This window comes from Mastigoproctus giganteus, chromosome 5 (genome assembly GCF_048544385.1).
Source record: "Mastigoproctus giganteus isolate SK-2022 chromosome 5, ASM4854438v1, whole genome shotgun sequence".
Taxonomy (NCBI): Eukaryota; Metazoa; Arthropoda; class Arachnida; order Uropygi; family Thelyphonidae; genus Mastigoproctus; species Mastigoproctus giganteus.
This window is the reverse complement of record NC_143579.1, coordinates 90237156-90255239: the sequence shown is the minus strand read 5'-3', so window position 1 is coordinate 90255239 and position 18084 is coordinate 90237156. Positions and strand designations below refer to the sequence as shown.

At 35.5% G+C, this 18084-nt stretch overlaps 1 protein-coding gene and 1 pseudogene across 1 annotated transcript in view; both read right to left on the bottom strand.

Annotated features, from left to right (window-relative positions):
* Positions 1–18084, bottom strand: part of LOC150085552 (homeobox-containing protein 1-like) — a 425950-nt gene that overhangs the window by 271780 nt on the left and 136086 nt on the right. The window lies entirely within an intron of this gene.
* Positions 16972–17511, bottom strand: LOC150085553 (protein max pseudogene; annotated as a pseudogene).

The window sequence follows — 18084 nt, the reverse complement described above, 5'->3', positions numbered from 1 at the left end:
TGTTTCACTTTGCTCTCAGTTATTCCAAAATTGTTTAGCTCACTGCCAGAGTTTAATATACCTCTGGCATTCCCCTCCCTGAATAACTCCTCATGTGTCAATGTTGAGGCAAAATACTCATTCAGTTTGTTAGCTACATGAGCAGGATCACCCACAGTTGAACCATCGATATCAAGTGGACCAATCTGATTAATCCCCTTCCTTCTAGAGTTTATGTAAGTAAAGAACTCTCTGCTGTTTTTCTTTGCAACTTTTTTTCTTTGCCAAAGATTTCTCGTAATCTGCTTTAACCTGCCTAATCTCCTTAGTGATTTGATTACAGACCAGTTTTTATCTACCATAGGCTTGTGTCACTGGTTAATTTATATGTATCCCATGCATTTTTCTTCTCTGCCATATGTCTCATTAGCTTATCTGACATTCATTTTGGCCTAAACCTTGAACAATATTTCTTAGTTGGTATGAAAAGTCGTAGCTTCCAAGAGTAATTCTTTGAATGCTTCCCATTTAGAATTTGCTGTTGGTCCCACTGTATAGCATTTAAAAACTGACTCAGACCACCACAGTCATCTTTATGAAAGCAAAAACCCTTCCCTTTTACCCTTGCTGGTAGTTACCTCTGAGTTTCATGATGGTTGCTTCCTGAACATGCTGCTGTAGAAGACAATCATCCAATAAATCCACAAAAGCTTTGCTAGTGTGAGTGACCAACCCACAAGTTCCAGTCAATATATTTGGGAAATTAAAATCTCCCATTATAAGACAATTTAATTTACTGGCCCACTTTATTTCTCTGTACAGTTGTTCATTATACTCATCAGAGTCATCAGGCCTATAACACATTCCTACTCTCAATTTTGTTTTCCCAGTGCTTATGTCACACCAGACTCAACACTGCACTTCCACCCATGTCAACTGGCTGCACTTCCTTAGATTTCATGTTTCTTAACTAATAGCATAACCCTTCCTCCCTTCCTATCCTGTCTATCCTTTCTGTACACATTCTATTCCCCAAATTCAAATTCTGCATTCTTTATATCTGAGTGACACCATGTCTCTGATATACCAACAATATCTGCTTTTGATTTTTTGACCAACACCTCAAATTCATCAAATTTATTTACTACCTCCTAGCATTGGTGTACACACAAGTATACATGCACCTTTTCTTATCTTTAGCTACCCGAACTCAGCCCATGTATTTATTGTTCCGCGATGACTCCCAGCCGTCTCTGAAATCCCTCGCACCTTGTTTTCCAGGCTGCTTCTCATTCCAATATAAGTAATGCAAGAATAACTTTCACCTCTGGCAGCGGCTCCTGTTAACCTATTAGTCCACGTATCCCTCCAGGCTAGCAGTTTTCCGACCCACCTAACACTACCTCGATAGCATCAGCAAATATTCTTGCACCCTTTCTATTTAAGTGTATCCCATATCTGTAGAAGTAGTCTATTAATAATAAATAAAAATAATGAAAAATAAAAACATAAAAATAATAATTTGTCATTCTTTTTCCATACTGTCCATGATGAGATTTCAACCATGGCTTTCATGATATGGCATTATACTGAAAACGGCTTGGCAAGGTATGGTTCTGACCATACCAAAGAGCTGGGTATATTCTTGCTGTGAGTACACCATATCCAACAATTTCATAAAATGTCTCCACTTCCTAAAATTTATCTAATGAATGCAGCATGAAAAGTCAAATTTATAGAATAAACTTGTCTGAAAAAAGATCTCAACCTCCAAAAAGCATCGTCATTCATTTCACAAATATAGTCTCATTTCCAGTCTTAATGATGTCCATTTCCACCTACAATTTGTCAAGAAACATTTACTTTTTTTGTCAATCTCAATTACCAGTTGCCTCAAACACTTCAACTCAGTTACCCTATTCATACTCTATGAGTCCTTTTTGCTTCAAAAGTAGTACTTGTATATATGTCTTCTCTGATATGCCACATAAAAAAATTCATAATTTGGAATCTCCTCTTTGTGAGCTCCTCTGAATACAAATTTCTCTATCCCAATCTGTCAAATTCATCTGCTTCATCTATCATTCTTCCAAATCCACTAATCACTCTGAACTGTATAAATTAATTTCTTTGAAAATTTACTTTCTTCCTCAGTCTAACCTTTCTACAGAGAGGTAATTTTCCTCAGTGATTTTAATGTGCAAAATTGCAACTATCTTCAATATTCTAGTTACAAGGACTGAATTTATTGAGATGTTGAAGCTTTTGCAGTTACTAATAGCTTCACACAGCATGTTCATTTGCCTACCAGAATACAAGACAATTCCAATCACACAAAAAAACTACTGATCTTTTTCTCACCAACAAAAGTACGAAGTACACAATCAATGTTTTAAGCAACTCAGAATACAAGTTGGCAATGGTTTCTCTCTCTCTCTCTCTCTCTCTCTCTCTCTCTCTCATGGCTACTCTCAGTTGCATGAATTTGCCATTACAGCAATGCAAAATGGGATGATGTGTGTGATTTTTATTTCTGTTTTCCTTAGCTGGATTACTGTTTTAGCTAAAACCTTCAGCTAAACCTTGGGTTTCAATAAATGTGCTAAGGTCATTCAAGATAAGAATGTAGCATATCATAATTGGCTTGTATCCAAATTGCCAGATTTATTTTCTGCTTACACTAAAGCTCACAATTGAAAAGCAGTTAATAATCAGTCCCAACTCAATTTTGAGCAGGCTAGAGTAGAAAACTTGCCTCTTATCCAAATGGTAGTCAAGTAGCCTGGTATCCTGACAAAACTATTGGACACAACTTCTGTCCATCTATACTATTGGACACAACTTCTGTACAAGCTCATGATTCTACTGCATCCTCAGCTAAAGATAGAGCTGACTAAGCAATCCACTTTTCTTCTAACTCCGATATCAGTAAAATTCCTCCTACCATACACCACTCAATGCCTCATATTTTCCAACAGGAGTTAGCATTTCTCCATTTGTTCGCGAAAGCTGTGCTACTGGACTTGCACCTACCCTGCATTGCCTTCCTTTTACACTTTCTTATTCCAATCATGCTATTATGCTGGCCAGTTTCTAGAAAGGGAAACAAACTCCCACCTTTCCAATTATTGCCCCATTCCACTTATTTCTACTCTTTCCAAAGTATTTGAGAAATCCAACAATTTCCAACTTTTAAACTATCTCAAAACATTTCATATCATTAGTGATCAATAATATGAATTCCATTCGTATCGATCCACTGGCGATGAACTGGCCTATGATCCTCACTTTTGGACAAAGAGGAGTATCATTTAGATGAAGCTTGTGAAACTCAAGCAAAAGGCTTTTAATCATGTTTACCATAAAGGTTTTCTAAACAAGCTCCCATCTTATGGACTGGCAAATATTTTTTGCAATTCAGTATTCAGCTTTCTCTTTGACAGCTCACTGCAGGTGATCATAGACCTCTATCTCTAAATCTCCACCAATGCTGGTGTTCCCCAACATTTGCTTCTTTCTCTCAATCTTTTTCTCCTCTTCAACTTCCACTGACTATCCGTAGTTTTGCTGATGACAGCACGCTGCATTCCAGTTTGAGAAACCTTGCCCTACACAAACGGTCCCAACATCTCAAATATCCATAACCAATTCCTTTAAATGCTGATCTCCAATTATGCAAATAAACTTAGTTAACTTTAATCCTCTAAAACCTCACTTTTGTCTTATTTCTAATTATGAACATTGCTAACTTCATTTCCATGATTTATTACGCAAATCAAAAACAACAGGGGGGGGGGGGGAAGACAGCGAAGAGATTTGATCTGATGTTATCAAAACTAAAGCTGATATCCTACCTTATGAAGACATGGAGAATGAAGAATTATGAAGAATTCTTATGAAGGCATGGAAAGCATGGGGAAATTACTCTGCTAAGAAAATTATTCTTAAAGATTTTTCCAACTTTTCAGAAATGTATGCTGAGCACTAACTTGCATGAAAACAACCTTTCCTCTTGCTTGCTGCCCTGCAGATATACAGCCATTAAATACTCATATTTAGTACTGCACTATCATGACAGTACACCTTTTTCTTCCTTCAAATGCTAGTTAATGAAAAAAGTGCAAACCAAGGATGAAATGAGCAGTGAACTCTCACCAAACTGTCATTGAGTGGAATACGGGTTTGATTCTGAGCATACAATTTAATGTTTGCACCACCTGACAAGAGTGAAGTGGGCTTCATTTGTCTACAGATTTTTTTTTTTTTTTTTTTTTTTAATGGTAACTTCAAAAGAGTAATGGAATTTAGAATATCCTATTACCAGCTAAAGGTTGAGAAGACACTTGTTGACATTGCACCAGCATTTCTCAATATTGTATTTACCAAGAAATACATACAGCCAAAGGCTGTTCTGAAGAACTGAAGCAGAAGGAATAAACAAAGAAAAGTTAGTTTGCAGTTTTAACTGTAAATGAATGTTACCTACCTGACAGACATGTTCAGAATGTTTGGAAGAAACAGGTGCAGAATTACAGAAGCTAATTCAGAAGAACAAAGCAAAAGGCGAGGCAGTTAAAACTGGGCATCTGAGTGATGGGGGAATAGGGCAATATCCTTAGGCTATTGCTTTTGAGGAACCATTAATTAATGTCCAACTTCTCTCTTCTGGATACAGCTGAAAGTTAGAGGTAGGTAGGGTACCTAAAAACTTCACCTCATATTTGAATATAATAGTCCATTTTCATGGCAAGGTTAGTAATTGTTTAGAAGAAAAGTAATGTCAAAAACCTAGCTTTTTCCAATGCAAAAGTAGCAATATATGAGGTATGCTCATACCACGAAAGTCAAATTTATCTCCAGAAAAGATGTGTGCTCACATCTAGAAATCAGAGTGATGTCAAAATGCTAAGAATTGAAGTAGCAGACTTTTTTTTTTTAAACTGAATTTTCTCTTCCCCACTGAAGAACACACTATCCAAAGATCAGCATATTCAGGAATTGGATATTTGAGAAGTTTATTAAGCCATTAATCATTCTCTTTCAGCTTGGGAAGAAACTTGAAAAGTCAAGACTGGTGTCAAAGTCACCTGCCTGAAGCGTCTGAACCGAAGAGATCTTATGTGGAAACATGGCAAGTGTTTTAAGAACAGCCTTCCTTATCATGGATGCAGGTACCTCCAACTGATGAAAAACAGCATGTGCACTAGCAGTACTTGGATTTTTGCTCTTCTGCAGCAGAGAAACCTCAGTAAATTTCCATATGAAGAAAAGGTAACTCTTTACACTGACTATTGCTTGTGGAACTTGTAGAAAACTACTTTATCAAGCTGCTCACAGCTTTACTGGAACACAGACCATAAGAGAGTCTTCAATAGCACATATTCAGCATTACATACCCGCATGTACCAATGCTTCATTAATTCACTGCACTCCTATCAATCATTAGGGATAAATGATTGCTTTGCTCTTTTCAAAAGTAAAAAAAAAAAGTCATTCTACACTTGGCAGCACAAATTCAACCTATGCAATTATCTAAATCTAATATCAAATATGAGATGTGGCAATAAGGTTCCCAGACTGGTATAATAAAGAGAGCACAAAGTGAAGGAGCTCAAAAATGGTTTTATTTTTATTCAAAGTAATCGCCACCTGAGTGAATGCATTTATTACACCATTTAAAAGTTTATGACAAGAGTAAGCAAAGGTGTCCAAAGAAATAATGTTCAGTTCAGCAGTACATTTCTTCTTTATGTCCTCAACATCCTGAAATCTCCTTGATTTGAGGGCAATTTTTACCTTTGGAAAGAAGAAAAAGTCTTCTGGTGCTAGATTGGGAGAGTAGGGTGGATGACCAATCCATATAATGCTGTGTTAAATGTCTTCACAACAAATGCAGAATGGGTGGGGCATTGTCATGCAACAAGAAACAGCTGCCTTTCTCTCAACATTGCAGCTTCACCTGGGAAATATGCTTCAACAGTCTTGGAAGCATCTGTACGGAGAATGCAGCAGACTCTCTTCCCTTCAGGTACAAATTTCTTGTAAATCACATACCACTTGTTAAAAAAAAACATGATCAGCATCGTCTTGATCCTGGACTCCTGTAAATGAAACTTTTTGGGCCTTGCTGATCATTTTGCATGCTCTGGGTTACCTCTAAGTTGAACTGAAACACTAAGCACTCATTTCCAGTGATGGCAGAGTCAAGGGATTGCCTAGGATTAGGATTAGGATGGTCTTGACAAGCTGGACGAGGTCTTTGCATGAAAACACTCTTCACTGCTTCTGTTCATCCATGAGGATGAGCAGAGCAGACTTCCTTTTCCCTAAATCTTCATGCAGAATTTGATCAATCATCTTATTAATATCCAACTCATCTGCCATCATTCTGTGGGTCAAACAACAATCTCTTGCCACAATTTCCCAAACTTTTGCAACTCTGTCCTCATTTCAAGAGGTTAATGGACACCTCTTCTTGGGTCATTGTGAACATCCTCACATCAGTCTTGAAACTGCTTATACTATTAAAACACACTGGTACAACACATATCATCACCATACACTGTTTTAAACATATATGTTTCTATTGCAGATTATCCCAGTTTAAAGCAAAATTTGATATTTGTCCATTGATCTCGTGCAAAACCATGACACGGAATATTAACACTACTAACAAAACTGGTTGTAACTTGCAACCTGTCAGCCTACTGGGCAATTTTGATACCACCATCTATTGGAGTAAGTTGAACTACAACATACCACTTCCATTTATTTTCGAACTCATTGAATATGACCAAAACTGCACCAGTCCGGGAACTTTATTTCCACACCTTGTACATCCAAGGCACATTTAACACAGGAATATTTTTGAGCTGTTTTAAAAAAACCACTTGCCCAGTGGAAATATTTAATTTCCACTGGGCAAGTGGAAATTGAATATTTCCTGAATAATTCAGTAAAGGCTTCTCCTGTCACTGATGAATTCAAATCCCACATATTTACACTCGACAGATATAAGGCATTACTAAATAAGCCATAGGTGCATTATATCCAAAGCAACTTATGCGCCATAAAATCCCCACAACAACAACAACGAAATAAGCCAGAATTAAGTGAGGATGGCAATTAAGTGGAAAAAGTATAATTCATCAAGAATGGTCTTCTAAACATTTATAAATGGATGGGGGAAGATACAGCTAAATTGCTGTAGAACATGAATACCAGCAAAAATGAATGTAAATGCTAGGAAGACTGTTGTCTATTCTTCTATGAAAGAATCACACAATGCTTTTTTGGGCACTGTGTGATTTTTTTTGTATTTTTGTAAATTCTCCTAGTTGTGACAATTTGCAAATAGCCATTTACAGATATTTTCAAATATAAATTTATATTCCATACAAATTTGTTGGATACTTTTTCCCAGAGTAATTTACCATATCATGAAATGACTCCATTTCACAAGACAGTAAGGCACTACCTGAAATGAGACACTTTAACACCACATTAAGATTTTTTAATTTAAACACAAGGAAAGTATCAATGTAGGAAAGTAAGGCTGAATAGTCTTGATTTCAAAGTCAGAGGTGTCAAATATATGACATGAAAACTTGCATTGAAAGGCTGGTTCTCACACATTCATTGTTTTGCCTAAGCAATGTCAACTTTTACAGATTCATTATATTAAACCTGCATAAAACTAATGGCAAATAGTGATCTATAAATAATTAATGATAAATGATAAGTGGTAAATAGTGACACTTAAAAGATACAATGAATTTTATAAAATTTCAATAAATATTCATAATTTATATAAAGCGTTGGAGTTTTTTAAACATTTCTAGTCAGATGATAGCATATTTATGTGCAAGGACCCAAATATGTGAAACTAATTTTATATTTCTTTCAATGATGTCACACTGGTATGTACTCTATGCACTCCAGTGTGCAATAGAAACCATGGAAGATGAATCATCTATTATCAATCTTACAACTTGGTGGTCCAAGTTTGCCAAAAGGAAGACTACCCCTGCACTACAGAAGTCGAGGATTTGGGATGCAAACTGGTAACAATTCTTGGTGCCTCATTTAGGACCTAAAAGTGGTCACAAACAAAATTTAATTTTCTTGGATAATATTTTAGAAATACAGCAACTGGAAGAAACGGTAAATACTTCTCCATCATGCTCTCACTAAACCTGGTGATGCCAGTGCAAAAACTAATATGACTGTGAGTCCTTTTAACTCTATTCAAAGGAGGTTTTTAATTTTTAACAAAAAAAAAAAAAAACCCTTAAAATTTAACTTATTTGAACATTACTCAAGACAGTAACAGGATATTTATATAATTAACATCCCTTCAGTTAATACAGAACTAACTTTATTATGCTGCAAAATAATTGTAAAATGATGTAAGTTTAATATAATGTAAATTAATTCAAAATAATTTTATAAATAGGGTTAGCTATGCCTGGGTGGGGGGGGGATGGTCGCTCTCCTAATACTTTACAGCATATTAAATTCAGTTCCATTTTATTAATGCAAAGTGAGTGTTAAAAAAAACTTTCGTGAAAGGTGTTATAAGTTACTCTGTTTTTAAAATGATAGGGAAATATGCAGGAAATTGCTATTAAAAATATAACACGGCGGTACCATGCAGACACCAAGGGAAGTGTCACAATGAGCAGCATTAACTTTGTTTTTAGAATACAGATTTCACATTAGCAACACAGTAAGATAACATCCATTTCCTACAAAATATATTAATTCCACGTTGACTAAAAGAGTCCAATTACTTCATTTCATATTTGTTACACTGAAAATTTAATTTTCGGTAAAATTTCATCCTTATCTCTTCTAAGGTTAGTGGAAAGTTATCATTGATTTTTAAATTTTATATGGCAAAGGAAATCACCACTACACAATATTATGTAGGGCATCCTCCCCCACCCTCTCTTGCTATGATTTAAAAATAAAAAAAAATTCTTTCAAAAGAAAAAAAAAATGGAGCAAAAGAGCAATTTTTAAAAATCCTCTGTTTGCCTAAGGATTTTTTTTTTAAACAAGAACAAATAGATTATTTCCATCATCCTGAACAAGAGTGCTCAGGATAAAAAAAAAAAAAAAACTTCTCACATCAGCTGTCATCCCATCTAATAATTTGCCTAATTCTTCCATAAATTTATTCAAACTACCAACAACACCAGATGGAAGTGTGTTCCAACAATCAATTATCCTCTGGCTGAAAAGAAATTCTATACATCTATTGAGCAACCATCCTTCAATTTAAATGTGTCCCCTCAACATATGTTGTCTGAGCTAGAGTAAGTATACCCATCAGCACACTGCTTCCTCAATTCATTGATAGCCTGAAACACCTCAATGAGATCTCTTCACAGGTCCCCAGTTTCCAAATTCTGCAGTTTTCAGAGCTGAAGAGTTTCTTCTTAAGAGTATCCTTTTACCTTCACTGATCTCATTGCATTTCTATGCACCCATTTCAACAACAATCATTCTTAAAATGACCCTTCAAAACCTGTACACAATACTACAGATGTAACCCTATTGCCTTAAACAGCAGAATAATTACCTCATTCCACTAGCAAAACTGCTGAATTCATAAAATCCCAACAAGCTGTCCTAGCAGCAGTGTGCTGGTAAATTTTTAACAACTGGCTCCCATGACTTATAGTTGAACAGCATCAGTCATGTTTCCTTCCCTTACCCCTGTCCCCTTTGAAAACTATGCAGCGGTTTCTCCCTTTGTGAGAATTACAACCTCCAGAAAGTATAAACAAATTCCATTATCAGCAAACATCCACTTAATTTTGCCTGGGCCTCTTCTTGGGGTAATGACCTTGTCAGGTTCACAACAATTCTAGAAAAGTGAAATCTTTGACAGATGTAAGGCATGGGAATGTCATTACTTAAGAAGAAGCAGCCAAAGCAAAATTAAGCATGTTTGTTGGAAATAATATTCCTGTAAAATTGCTAGTGGAGATAATGCTACACAGGCTGCCATGTAAAAGGGGGGGGGGGGGAGCACAAAGGGTGCCAAAATAAGCGAGTCTGGCTGGATTTTCAGTCCACCATATACAAGTTTATCGTCCAAATGCTGCTAGCCATTGTGGATTGAAGTGCATGCCACTCTACAGTTTATAGCCATTGTCGGTTTAACAATCGACTCACAAAATTCTTGAAAATTTAACAATTGGCACATGCAAGCTGGCTCCAGCACATCACTGCCTAACAGCCTGTCTGCAATGCTCAGGGAATTTTGTGTCTGAGTGCACAATTATCCCCAGATCTTTTTCATTCTATACCATCTTTAGTGTGGAACCACAGAGTTTGTATCGGGATTACTGCTATGCAAATGTGGTAGCTTGAATTTGTTAAACTACAGTTGCCATTTCTCAGCCCATCTGCCTAACTTTTTCAGATGTTGTTGCAGTAGGATACCTTGGTTACTGTCATTATCATTAACAACCCTGCCAACCTTTGTATCATCCACCTTTAAAAATAATTTTGACATCATATACTTTGATTAAAAAATCAGTATGAAAAGCTTTTCTGAAATTTAAGTATATGATGTCAAAATTAATTATTTTTTACATTCATTTCCTTTGTTACTACATTGTAAAATTCAATCAGAGACTGGTCAGAGATCATCCTCTAACTAATACATGTTGCGATTGCTGTATAACTGTATTCTTGCCTAGACGGCTCCGCACAACTTCTTTAACCAACGACTCCATTATTTTCCCTGGAATGGAAATTAATCTGACAGGTCATTATAATTACACACTTCACCCTTTGTAAACTGAATACATTTGCACATTTCCAATCTATAGGGACTTCTCTGAATCCAACTATGCTCTCATCGTTATTATTAAGGTTTACTTAACTCTTTTGCTGCTAATTCTAATATAATTGGCCAGATCCAATCATCCCTTGAAGTTTTTTTAATATTAGCAACTAACTTGCTAATATTAACTTTTAATATTAGCAAGATGCATTGCAGGATCATCTAGACAAGACTGCAGCAATAATTCAGACAGAGCATGGGTTTGTTAAGGGAAAGTCTTGTCTGACAAATTTGATAGGATATTATGATGTGGTTACAAAGGAACTGGATGCAAAAAATAATTTTGATATCATATATTTGGATTTCAGGAAAGCTTTTGACACTGTTGCGCATGAAAGACTATTGTACAAATTGGAGCAGAATGGTATTAAGGGTAAGTTGCTACAATGGATAAAAGGATGGTTGAGTTTTTTTTTTTTTTTTTTTTGATTTGGTAGTTGTTGGCGCATCGGCTTCTGTGGCCATATTGCACCTCCCAAGGTTTTTGCAGTACTTTGATCCAAGCCCGAGGCGGGAATCGAACCCGCGACCTTTGGGTTGCCGGGCCGGTACTTTACCCACTCGGCTAGGGATGGTTGAGTGGGAGAAGACAGAGGGTGGTAATCAATGGTGCTGCTCTTCGCGTACTAATGTTATTAGTGGAGTCCCACAGGGTTCGGTGTTGGGTCCAATGTTGTTTTGTATATTTATCAATGATATTGATGAAGGTATATCAGACTTAGTATCGAAGTTTGCAGATGATACAAAGGTTGGCAGGGTTGGTAATGACAGTAATGGCAGTGTGCTACTGCAACAAGATCTAGAAAATTTGGGAAGATGGTCTGAGAAGTGGCAATTGAAGTTTAACATTGAAAAATGCAAAGTACTGCATATGGGTAGAAGTAACCCCAGAGAAATGTACCAACTGTGTGGTACTACACTTAAGGAGGTAGAAAATGAAAAAGACCTGGGAGTAATTGTGCAATCAGATATGAAGTTTTCTGAGCAATGCAGACAGGCTGCCAGGGCAGGTCATGGGGTGTTGTCAATGATATACAGGAATTTTGTTAGCAAGGAAAAGGAGATGATTGTCCCTCTGTATAAGGCAATGGTCAGGCCATGCCTTGAGTACTGCGTGCAGGTCTGGAGACCTCATTTTAGGAAGGATGTAGATTTGCTTGAGCGTGTACAGAGAAGGGCAACAAGATTGGTGAGGGGAGTGAAGGGATCCTCTTACCAGGAGAGGCTCAAGTTCTGCAAACTGAAACAGCTGGAAACTAGGCACCTGTGAGGTGATCTGATTGAGGTGTATAAGGCCTTGAATAGGTTGAGCATGCTGAATTATGATGGGATTCTTCTACTTGTTCAGATTACGAACCTAAGGGGGCATAAATTGAAATTGAGGAAGGACAGATGTAGAATAGATGTACGGAAATTTGCCTTTAGCCAGTGGGTGGTTAATTGCTGGAACAAACTTCCATCTGTTGTTGTGGAAGTTGATAAGTTAAACAAATTTAAGGAGGAACTGAACAAATATTTAGAGGGGATTGTTTTGTAATTTTTTTTTTTTTTTTTTTTTGGCTGCATAAGCTCATACCTTGCTTTCTTGCATCACATGCCACTATTACTACTACTACAACAATTTCTCTTCCACTTTCTATGCAGTTGTAAAAATTCCCTAAAAATTCCTTCACAGTGAACACAGATGCAAAATATTTATTCAGTTTGTCAGCAACCATAAAAGAATCATTAACCACTTTGCGGATTATCGCGAGATATCTCGTTTTTAGTTTTAAAAGTTATTTGGAACTACACAAAATATCTCGGGATACAATAATATCCGAAGCAAACAATAATTCCTCCAAATTTAAGACTGAAATGTATTTTTCTGGCATTCATCTGGCTAATTTTGCATTATGCAGGTAAATCCTGAGTTTTCTCAGGATTTTCTTATGCCTGGCATCAAACGACTGGCTTTCGTTTTACTTATATTGTACAGCAATGTCAGAACAGTAGCACGCGTTCCTGTGATGCCAATAAGCAAAATATAATTTGCCGTCTTAAATGCAGAATACTGAACCCACGAAAATAATTCACAAAAACAATATCGAAAAATATTTTGGTGCCCTCTTGAACGGCCGCCCGCAAGCGACGCTTACCTCGCCTGTCCACTTGTGGTGGTTGTGTGTCAGAATGTAGTTAGTTCACAATTACTACATGTGACAGGAAGTTACTGCTTGTGCATTCCACTTGATTTTTTAAATTTATTTATATAATGAGTGATGAAGACTTTTTCTGTGCCTTTCTTTTAGCTCAAGCGCTAATTTATTAAAAAAATCTGTATAATTTGCACACCTTTTGGCGTACATGAGATAACTCGGGATAGCCCAAATGGGTTAATTACTCCCATGTATTTTCTACGAAAAAATTAATAAAAAACACAAAAAACTATATAATGAGTATTCACATGATGCATACTTTTAATCTGTAAAATAAGAAAAGTTGATCCGTTACAGTACATTTTCCGGAAAAAAATGTTCCGGGAAGGGACATCTTTTTAGATATCCCATCCATATCTAGTGGTCCAATGTGCTTCATCCCTTGCCTCCTAGTGTTAACATAAGCAATGAATTCTCTGCTACTTTTCTTTGCATTCTTAACCAATGACTTCTCCTAAACTGCTTTAATAGATTCTGCTTAATCTGCTTAGTTACTGATTACTTGGATTGCAGACTAGTTTGTATTTACTGTGGGTTTCTGTGTCTCCTGCTAATTTATAATCATCCCATGCATTTTTCTTCTTTGCTACTAGTCACATCAATTCGCATGACAATCATTTAGGCCTAAATTTGGAACAGTATATTTTAGTATAAAAAGCTTAGTAGCATTTATTATCACTTCTCTGAAATCTTCCTATTTAGAATTTACAGTTGGTAACATCATCAAGTCCCACTGAAGGTAATTTCAAAATTGTCTGCATCTGCTGCAGTTACCTTTACCAAAGAAAAAATCCCTTCCATTTACCCTCAACAGTAGTTATACCTTAATGCTGCTGATAAATAATCAGATCAAGAATACTGCTTTTGCTTGTTGCCTCTCTAACATGCTGCTTGTTATAATCATCATGGTCATTTGTTCATAAACATACTCCCATTTCTTGTTTTTCCAGTTCTCATGTCACACTAAACCAACGCAACATTGCAATGGCCATCACATCAATTGGGAGCACTGCCTTAGATTCTGTTCTTCTTAGAAATGGCATACTGTACTCACCAAATTCAAATTCTGAATCCTTTATTTCCAAGTGGTGCTACATCTCTGATAAACCTATGCCATCTGCATTTGATGACCTAACAAGTACTTCAAATTCACCAGATTAGTTTGCTATACTCCTAGCATTAGTGTACCTACACATGTACATGCACCTGTATCTGCTCTTAACCATAACACTGGCTGTGTATGTACTTATCCCATGAGGACCCCCCAGCAGGGCTTGTAATACCTAGTATCTTGCTTTCTAATCTGCTGAATGTTCCAATAGAATCAGTGCAAGAATCACTTTCACCTCTGCCTGTGATTGCTGTTAATCTATTAGTCCATGTATCTCCCACCCACCTAACATTACCCCTAATATTCTTTCATCCTTTTTCTATTCAAGTATATCCTATCCTTGTAAAAACAGTCTCTCCTTTTTAAGAACAGACCACTATGAAGAAAATTCTACCTCATGAGCCTTGCACAGTCTCTTTAGGGTCAAATTGATTAACAAGGCTCTCTTCATGTATTCCCTCCTGCTATGTGTCTGGTGAGAACTGCACAGTTTTGAATTAAATCCTAACTCATGAGTTTTTCTCAACATTGCCCCATACTTGATAAGTCTTCACATCTCCTATTCTTAATATCATTAGTACCAACAAACATGCAACAATATCATCTCTTGTACCCTTAAAAGATGATGGCTGCTCTACAACATCATCAACTTTTGCCCCTAGCATACATATCCTGGTCCTATTCCACCTATCCATTTTGCAAAAATGTTTTCTCATTATATAATGGACTCATCAATATCTACTGCCAGTGGGACCAGTGTATTATGACATGCAAGATGTTGTTGTTCATATTATGCTCCAAGTGTAGTATGCAGCACTGTGCATGGCAGCTGAGAGCTTGATGGATTCCTCTCTCTCTCTCTCTCTCTCTCTCTCTCTCTCAGCTTATCAGAATGCTGAATTAGTGCTTAATTTCCTCACACACTTTCTCTACAAAGGGAACAAATAAATATATCCCCCTAACTTGCCAAAAAAAGATGACATAAAGCACACTATGTAACTTTGATTTGCAAAAGAACTGCTACCAATGGTTCCCTCCCAAATCAAAGCATTTCTGTTACTTGAGCTTTTTTTGCTTTGTTGCTTGTTTGAAGAATGAATTTAATTTTAGCTTAAAAATATTACACACTAAGAGATAAGAGCATAATAAAGCAACACTGTTCTCACTGACTGCATACATATTACACTATTACGTTTCTAAATAACTCTAGTGAGTTTCTAAATTCTTAGGCACATACAAAAATATGCTACCCTACATGATTATGACCTTTGAATCGTTTGCTGCAATTTAAAACACTGCAATTAACTACAGCAATGTATGACAGTACAATTTACTAGTTACGAGATACGATGTCCACGCCAAAATTACCAATGACAAAGGCTCTATGAATATTAAGTCTTAACTTATTAAATTCTTAGCTAAATACAAAAATAAGTTGACGTACATGATTAGGATAATTAAAACTATTTATTAAAAACAATTTAATATGATAATTAAATAATAAAAAAGTTTCCAAAAAATTCTGTTTTCAGAAGCATTAATTTTCAGCAGCCATACCAATTCCTAATCATCCAACAAAACCAATTATGCACCATAAAAAGTGTAATTTTTAAATATTTAGCTAATGAACTCTAGTCTGCATTTTATTTTTCTGTCTGGCTGTCATAGGAAATTCCCTCTATTAACAATGACAGGTTTAGACAAAAGACAAAAACTGAATGCAGTGTAACATTCATTATCTAAATTAATTCAAGTCATCTTATGTTTTTTGTTACATGGCAGGTCCACAAAATTATTCTGAGTTCTGCTTTGGGAAGTAAATTTATCTAGTAAGCCATCTCACACACTGAACATACATCTCATAACTGGGTTGTTCAGGTATTAAAAGAATAATAAATTAATTGAATAACAATTAATTTGTTATTCAATTAAAAATATTATTAATTTTTGGTTGATTTGTGAATAAAGATATCATTTTTAAAAAATGAGCAGAAGTCCAAGCCTGTCACTGTCAGATGAGGGTACACAGTTTCCTCATGAAGAATGAAGTAGGAGATCATAACTGTTTATACAACTGCATGTGCAAGTTTCTAACGCCACAATATTTCCAAGCTGAAAGTGTCCAAAGTGTGTTTTGATAGTCTTTTTTGACTAAAAGCTATTTTTTATTTATTATTATTTTTTTAAAATAATGTCAAAGAATCAGCTGTAATTTAAGTATAGGATTGAAAATAACCCTCTACAAAAGACTGCATGTTTTCTTCCATAATGTCAAGTTTTGCTCTTAGTTTTAAACATTCATTGCATGCTTAAGTGGTCAACATATTTATGGTAAATTATTTTTTAGTAATTTTTATCACTTCAGTAAAGATGAATTATAAATACTGTCTCTTCAGATAAAGTTAGAACATTATCTATTTAAGTTGTATATGATGAACTGTTATATTAAATTTGACCAACAGAAAAGTAAAAAATAAAGTTTCTATTCCCTTATATTCTATATAATGTGCATCATACAATAATGGGGGGGGACACCAACATTGGACTTAGTCTCCATTAAGAATTAGAAACTTAATTCATAAAGATTAATATGATTCTCAAAAAATAACTGCATGATCATAAAAAGGAATTTTATTCTGAATCATGATTTTAATAATTAGCAATTGAAATACAACACACATTTCAATCATTTCTGTAGACTAATAAAATGTAAATAATTCTCCCAATACTCTTTTGTCCACTTGTTCATATTGTGCACGTATAATGAAACCACTGCAAAAAAACATTTCCGACCAGGTTCCCTTACTGAATTTACTTTATATTCAAGCAGGAGTGTTTCCAGGGCTTGATTTTGTTCTTTTTCTTCGATTACATTTAGTTTCTCCTACACTTGGACTTTCTGAGCAGGATTCATCAGAAGATGAAATAGTTTCATCTTTCCTTTTTGCATGAAGAGCAGCTTCTAGGACGACAGAAGCAGCGAATTTACCTGTAGATTTTGCTTTTTCTAACACGCGTATCTGTTCCTCTAAGAGTTTGTTTTGTCGTTTAAGATCTTCAATAGCCTGCTGATTAACAGAATTTTTCCGATGCATTGATTGAATATATTCAGCAGCCTTTTTTAAAATTTGTGCCCTAGATACTTTTGCTTTGTCGTCATCTTTTGTCAGTACAACATCCCTCAAGCTACTGAAACTATCTTTTATATGATCTCGACGCTTTCTTTCTAATGCATTGTGATGTGCCCGTTTATCTGCTTGGCTTTGGAACTGTCTATTTTTGCTTAAAGAATTTGAAGGTGAGGAAAAGCCCAAGTCATCTTCATCACTTTCAATATCTATATCTCTGTCATCATCACTCATTTTGTACAAGAAAAAAAAATCTTTGTCAGAGGTGAAATTTAAGAGAGTATTATTTAATGTTGCACTCTCTTCTCATGAGATCATCCACTATGTAGCTGACATGTGTAATTGCCTAGAACAGATCAAAATAATGAATTAAAAAAAAAGAAAGTAATTTGTCAAAAAAAAAAACAGCAAAATATTTCCAAGCAAGACACCAGTTTAAAGTTATAAATTAAAAGTTAGAAAATAATTTAAAAAAAATTTTTTTACTATATTTGGTAAATTTCTAGCAATAGGGAAGTGAGCGGGAGGGGGGGGGGACCGACCCAAAATAATGATTTAATTATTAATAGACAATGGTTTAAAAATATCATCAAAAATTAGCACTATTTTACAGAAACATTCACTGTTTCACACACAACTTTATACTCCTGCTCCCCGGACTTATTCATTACTAACCTGTAAAATCAGAAATTACAGTTTAACGGAAACTGGTATGCTGGAAAACCCACACTTATTAATCATGAAATTAGCAACTTTCACATTACTGTTTTTCTAAGTATTAAAAAACAATTGTGAGCATTATCAATT